Below are 7,121 nucleotides of genomic sequence, written 5' to 3'. Positions count from 1 at the left end.
ACGTGCAGAATAATGATAGGCAATAGTGCAGCAGCCAAGCTTGGTGCAATACTCCTGTCCAATGACACAGTCGCTAGGAGAATTGTAGACATGTCCAATGATATCAGAGAGCAACTGATAGAGTCCTTACTATGCGCTGCAGCTGGATGAATCCACTGATATTGCTGGGCAGGCACAGCTCCTCACCTATGTCAGGTATCTGCGGGACAAGGCGATTGAGGAGGATCTCATGTTTTGCCGGCCTCTTCAGTCGCACACTACAGGAGAAGCCATTTTCAGTGTCCTTGATATTTTTATCTGTGAAAATGGTTTGGCTTGGGACCGATGCGTTGGCCTATGCACGGATGGTGCGCAGGCAATTACGGGGCATAAGCGTAGCTGTTCGCGTTCAGCAAGTAGCTCCACTTGTGACATGGACAAATTGCATGGTCCATCGCGAAGCACTAGCTGCTAAAAAAATGCCGGTTCTTTTGACATGTTCCCCAGCCTTGCAGACTTTATCACTGATGCAGGCATGTCACACGATTTCTCCTCCCTATTTCAATCAGCGTCTGTGCACCTGTCAGCAATGAGAGAACAATTTGTGACATACTTTAAAGAGGATTATCGCTCTTTTGCGCGGCTTCGAGATCCATTTGCGTGCACAGCAAACGAGCTATCAATTGATATGCAGGAACAGCTTATTGAGCTGAAGAGTGACAGTAGACTGAAGGAACTCTTTAGCCCCAACTGCAATGAACCAGCTTTGGGGGGGCCCAGCTTGCAAAAGGTTGAGAACCCCTGTTGTATGCGGTATCCGGGGTTTGTCTTTTTTGAATGGTTTAAGATGTTCAGTGTTGATTTTGGGGAAAAAAATCCCTTTTTGTCCCTTAAATCTGTGCTTTTTTCTTGTAAATGGACAATTTCATAAGGTCCCAACAACCTGTGTTCAGGTTGAGCTTGCCCCCTTTCATCTGAGGGCCCTTATGTTTTTTTTCGCAGGACCTTCTGGCCTACAAAAAATGGTGCCTGATTTGCCACCCTCTGTCTTCTGTCCTGTTTTTTTTTTTTACAATGTTGTCCATTTTCTTCTTCAGAGAAATGGCATTTGATATAGTGTCCTCTGCTAACACAGTTTACACAGTGCTGTTGACCTTTTCAGAAACAACATTGAAGATTGAAATGATTAACTTCTAAATGATACTACATGATATTTATATGATACAATGTAAATTACCTCATACGTCTCTGGCACCTCACAAGGATATCGGGCCTCCGTGCCAAACATTATAGGTGCCATAGAATTGAAAATTGAATTTACCTCAGCATAGTTAAATAATTAGAGTTCTGTACATGGAAATGACATACAGTGAGTCTCAAACACCATTGTTTCCTCCTTCTTATGTAAATTTGATTTGTGCAAAAGACCACTGAAGAACAGGCAAATCTCAACATAACACCGACTGTGATGCAACAGTCGGGATCATTAATATGTACACCCCCAAATTTTGCATATGTCAGCCCATGTTCAAGGCATTAGACAAGCCAGTATTAACGTCTGGATGTGCACAGCTGAATCAACAGACTTTATGCAGGTAAGCAAGCAAGCAGGAGTGATTGTGTGGGTGGCCAAACACACACAATTGCTAGTGTCATCAGGGCCACTGCAATGCTCTCTGGTATAGGAGCATGCACTGGGCGGAGTTCAAGGACTGGAGCTAACTCAGGGACTGGAACGGATTCAGGGGCTGGTACAGGCTTTAACCAGAAGTGGTGGTGGCCTCAAAATAGAGATCTGTGTTTTATTAACCTAAAACTGTCAAACATCTGTCCTAAATGTAAGATTTTTACTTTAATAAAGCATAAAAATACCCCAATATGTTTGCAGATATTAAGGAAACATGTTAAGTTCACCTATTTGTTTCTCAGAAAATCGATGCTACAGCCAGATATTCTACTTTGAAATGTGCGTTCCGTGTCAGAATGTCTGTCTTTGTTTTGGTCTGTGCGAAACCGTGTGCTGCCAGTTTATCCAATAGTATTTCGACATAACAGGTTGCCAGTTGGCGGAGAACACTGCATATTGCAGCCATGGAAACCAGCAAACAAACTGGGTCAGAGAATCGCAGATTCTACTTGACCTAAAGCCTCTGGATGCATCTAATAATCTTTATGAACAACAGCACTTTAAAACACAGATAAATCAACTTATCAGCTTACAGTGTGTAAGTCTCCACAGCTTTCATTGGCTACGTTTACATGCACCAATTTTCATCAACCCGAATGAATTGAATCCGACTGCAGATCTGTTTACATGTACTCTAAACATGTACCTCATGTGTGATGTCATATCAATCACACTTGTGGTAACCCGGGTTACGTCAACAGACGATCATGTATCGATGAGATCTTGTCAAAAGCAAGAAGATTTGGCATTTCCAATTATTGCAGGCCTGTTACATTAGGCTTCTTTCTTTCATTATTAAATTAATATTATAATAAATTTGCCCCGCAATAATTTCATAGCGCATCATTGCATAACTGACATGTCCTGAGGATAACATAAGATTAGGCTATTTGCTAACTTTGAAAATGATTTAAAATGTTTTAGGTCTTATACAATGAATTATAGGCCTATATTATTGAGAGTGTAGGCTATATATTGTCATCAATGAAAATTAAGCGTAGCTTTACTTCAAGCACTGACAAACACTACAAACAAACTGTTTACACTAAATACTATTATTCTCAATTATATATCTCAACTATATACTATTATTATTGAGAGTGTAGGCTATATATTGTCATCAGTGAAAATTAAGCGTAGCTTTACTTCAAGCACTGACAAACACTACAAACAAACTGTTTACACGAAATACTATTATTCTCATTTGTTTCACTAGCCATGTACGGCCACAAGACAAATAATGGAATAAATTTAGAGAGTTATATACCGTTATCAGCATTTTATGTTGAAATTCGTCTCTGAGAGAATATGCTCTGTTAATGCAGCGTCAGACAGCTCTGTCACTTTTTTACTTTCACTTTTTGTGGTGAATACTGACCGAGGTTGAGACTTTTTCACCGGCATAACTCTTGAGCAAAGTTTGCACGTTGCTTCTTGTGTGATATCCATTGGCTCCCCTTCTTGTTTTGAAACGGAAAAAAGTCCAATATTATAATGAAAGGATACATACGTCACTGCCTGTTGGCATACATCTTTACAACTAAAGACGTGAACGTGAACTTGCGCACTGCGTAATGCATGTCAACATTGCACTGCACATGTGCTCCAGAGACTTTTGACTTTTGATTGAGAAAGTAGTCGTATTCAAGCGTTTACATGGTAATTTTTTGCTGTTAGATCGGATTAGAAAAGGAATAAACCACCCCTTCCAATCCGATTGAAATTTCATTTGGATCGAGCTCAATCGGATCGATTAAGGCGTTTGCATGAACGTTTTTCAATCTGATTACAAGTGGATTATTTGGGTGCATGTAAACGTAGCCATTGTCACTTGCGCTCCCTCTCGATGTGTATCTTTGGCCACTCGCGTCTCTGAACGAGGGGGCGGGGCAAACAATATTTTGAATTTCGACTGCAGTACCTATTTCAACCACTGGGTGTCATTTCCTATATAAAGCCCCTTTAAACTACTCTGAATTAATTGTTACAAGAAAACCAGGAATATTACACATTGTAAGATTGTAGCAGTTTCTCTTGATGTAATGTTTCATTGTGAAGGGTGGAGAAGCATCACATTTTATATTAAGGGTGTGATCTTTGTTCGACCATGACAAGGCCTGTTGTGAGTGGAACCTGTCCTGTTAAACCGCTGTATGGTCTTGGCCACCGTGCTGCAGTTCAGTTTCAGGGTCTTGGCAAATTTCTTATAGCCTACGCCATCTTTATGTAGAGCAACAGTTGTTTTTTTCAGATTCTCAGAGTTCTTTGCCATGAGATGCCATGTTGAACTTCCAGTGACCAGTATGAGAGAGTGAGAGCGATAACGCTAATTGAGCCCACTCACTTTTGTTTTTGTTTTTTTTGTTTTGCTTTGGACTTCTTCACAGGACAGCGCTGTTCCTCAATGTGCTTCCAGATTCAAAATGCCTCACCGGTGAGGCCGAACTATAACACACACACATTTTTTGTCTATATTGCTTTTCTGTTTCTTCTTGTATAATACACTCTGGGTTGGCATTTATTCTTTGTATTTGTGGTTATTTGTTATAACCTCACTCAGTCAAACAGTTTTAGGAGGGAAAAGAACAAACTTTATTTGTGTAGCCTGCCTTATTTAGGCAGAGTGTTACAATCTTCACTGCATGTATATTTATAACCAAACAAACTATAAAACACAGTTCTTCCTATATTTGTTTACATTTTAAAATATTAAACATATGTGGTTCAGGCAATATATGCATATAGTCTGCAAATATAAAACAACCCTAACTCTTTTTGTTAGATATCAGTTTTAATTACCAAATAGCTATTATAAAAGTATAAGCAAAAAGTATAAGAAGATACAATAAAAAATAAAGCAAATGATTCAGTCAAACCTACAAAGTCAGCACTTTGGTAGGCTACAACAGTGAACTATAACTCCTAAGTATATAAAGTTATGATATTTCACTTTTAGTTCAACAAATTATAGATTTATGAGACCAAAGATCACCCGTTAGATATACAAAAGATGAATTATATTATGTTCAACCACTACAGAGACATCAGAGTCAATGGCAAACATCAGAAGGAGTAGCCAAGGTAAGGATGCTCTCAGCCGGGTACGTGAGCCCTGAGCACCAGGTGATCATCTGGATCTCACAACTCCAAATAGGCTCTACTTTTATCAATAAACCACAAATTTGAGCTTTAAAACAGTACACTCTTGCCTGAAAACTCTTAAAACTACATATCATGACATAATAACAGTAGTATGTTTGAATTACTTGGGTTTTCTCCTCTGCTACTAACACTTGCTGGTTAGTACGCAATGCATTCTGGGATACCTGGCTGTCTCAAGTCCGCACAAGTCACCTCTCCATGTATTCGTGATAAAAAGGGTGTATCAAGAACACATCTGGAGATTTGAACTGTACTTGGCTAGATGTGAATTTTGAACTGGAACAGTACTTGGACAGCAACTGATGATGTTTCACAAGAACACAGACAAGAAAGCATATTGAGAAATGGATAACTATGAATAAATGAATGAATGACACATTTATATAGCACTTTACTATGTACTACTGTACACCCTAAATGCTTCGCAATCACATCAGGGGTCTCTCCTCATCCGCAACCTGGATAATTCAACAGCAGACAGTGCAACAGCGCCAACTATAGGTGGAGAGGAGAGTTTTTGTGTGTGTCTTAGAAAAGACATTGTTTCTCAGCACAAAGATGAACTACTTATGATCTCAGACTGTGGTGATGTGGCCCTTCACAGCATGGATCTTCATGTGTATCTTCAGGTGACTTTTAATAGTGAAACTCTTTTTACACTGATCACACGTGTGTGGCTTCTCTCCAGTGTGGATCCTCTCATGTGTTTTTAGAGATGAAGACTGACTGAATCTCTTGTCACAGTGTGAACACTTGTAAGGTTTTTCTCCAGTGTGAATTCTCATGTGTATCTTCAGGTGATTTTTAATAGTGAAACTTTTTCCACACTGATCACACGTGTGCAGCTTCTCTCCAGTGTGGATCTTCTTGTGTTGTTTCAGATTTGCTAACTGATTGAATCTGTTGTCACAGTGTGAACACTTGTAAGGTTTTTCTCCAGTGTGGATCCGCTCATGTGCTTTCAGAGATGATGACTGATTGAATCTCTTGTCACAGTGTGAACACTTGTAAGGTTTTTCACCTGTGTGGATCTTCTCATGTGTTTTCAGAGATGATGACTGACTGAATCTGTTGTCACAGTGTGAACACTTGTAAGGTTTTTCACCTGTGTGGATCTTCTCGTGTGTTTTCAGAGATGATGACTGACTGAATCTGTTGTCACACTGTGAACACTTGTAAGGTTTTTCTCCAGTGTGAATTCTCATGTGTATCTTCAGGTGACTTTTAATAGTGAAACTCTTTCCACACTGATCACACGTGTGCAGCTTCTCTCCAGTGTGGATCCTCTCATGTGATTTCAGAGATGATGAACGCCTGAATCTCTTGTCACAGTGTGAACACTTGTAAGGTTTTTCTCCAGTGTGGATCCTCTCATGTGTTTTCAGTTGTGATGACTGACTGAATCTGTTGTCACAGTGTGAACACATGTAAGGTTTTTCTCCAGTATGAATTCTCATGTGTATCTTCAGGTTACTTTTAATAGTGAAACTCTTTCCACACTGATCACACGTGTGCGGCTTCTCTCTGCTGTGGATCCTCTCGTGTTTTTTCAGAGATGATGAATCACTAAATCTCTTGTCACACTGTGAACACTTGTAAGGTTTTTCTCCAGTGTGAATTCTCTGGTGCACTTTTAAATTGTTTGCTGTAGTAAAAGTTTTCTCACACTCAAAGCACATGTACTCTCTCACACCAGTGTGTATTTTCTGATGTTCTTGTAAATATTGCAGCAGTGAAAAACTCTTTTCACACACAGAACATGAATGTGGCTTCTCCTTTGTATGAACAGTCAGGTGTCTCTTCAGGGTTGATGAATCTAGAAATGTTTTGTCACATTGATCACATGTGTGTAGCTTCTCTCCAGTGTGGATCCTCCTGTGTTTTTTAAGGTTTGTTGATTGACTGAAACTCTCCCCACACTGATCACATGTGAACGGCTTCTCTCCAGTGTGAACTCTCATGTGATCCTTAAGATTTCCTTTTTGTGTGTAACTCTTCCCACATTGATCACATGTGAACGATCTCTCTCCGGTGTGAATTTTCATGTGTTCTTTAAGGCTTGATGATCGTGAGAAACTCTTCCCACACTGATCACATGTGAACGGCTTCTCTCCTGTATGAACTCTCATGTGAACCTTAAGATGTTGTTTGGTTGAGAAACTCTTTCCACACTGATCACATGTGTGCGGTTTCTCTCCAGTGTGAACTTTCATGTGTTCTTTAAGGCTTGATGATTGACTGAATCTCTTCCCACACTGATCACATGTGAACGGCTTCTCTCCTGTATGAACTC

The 7,121-nt window shown here is 39.8% G+C and overlaps 1 pseudogene; it reads right to left on the bottom strand.

The window, feature by feature from the left end:
• Positions 1-4,251: 4,251 nt before the first annotated feature.
• LOC137006055 (zinc finger protein 721-like) overlaps positions 4,252-7,121 on the bottom strand; it is a 970,851-nt pseudogene continuing 967,981 nt past the window's right edge.

Source organism: Chanodichthys erythropterus, chromosome 3 (assembly GCF_024489055.1).
Source record: "Chanodichthys erythropterus isolate Z2021 chromosome 3, ASM2448905v1, whole genome shotgun sequence".
NCBI lineage: Eukaryota > Metazoa > Chordata > Actinopteri > Cypriniformes > Xenocyprididae > Chanodichthys > Chanodichthys erythropterus.
This window is presented reverse-complemented; position numbering and strand designations above follow the sequence as displayed.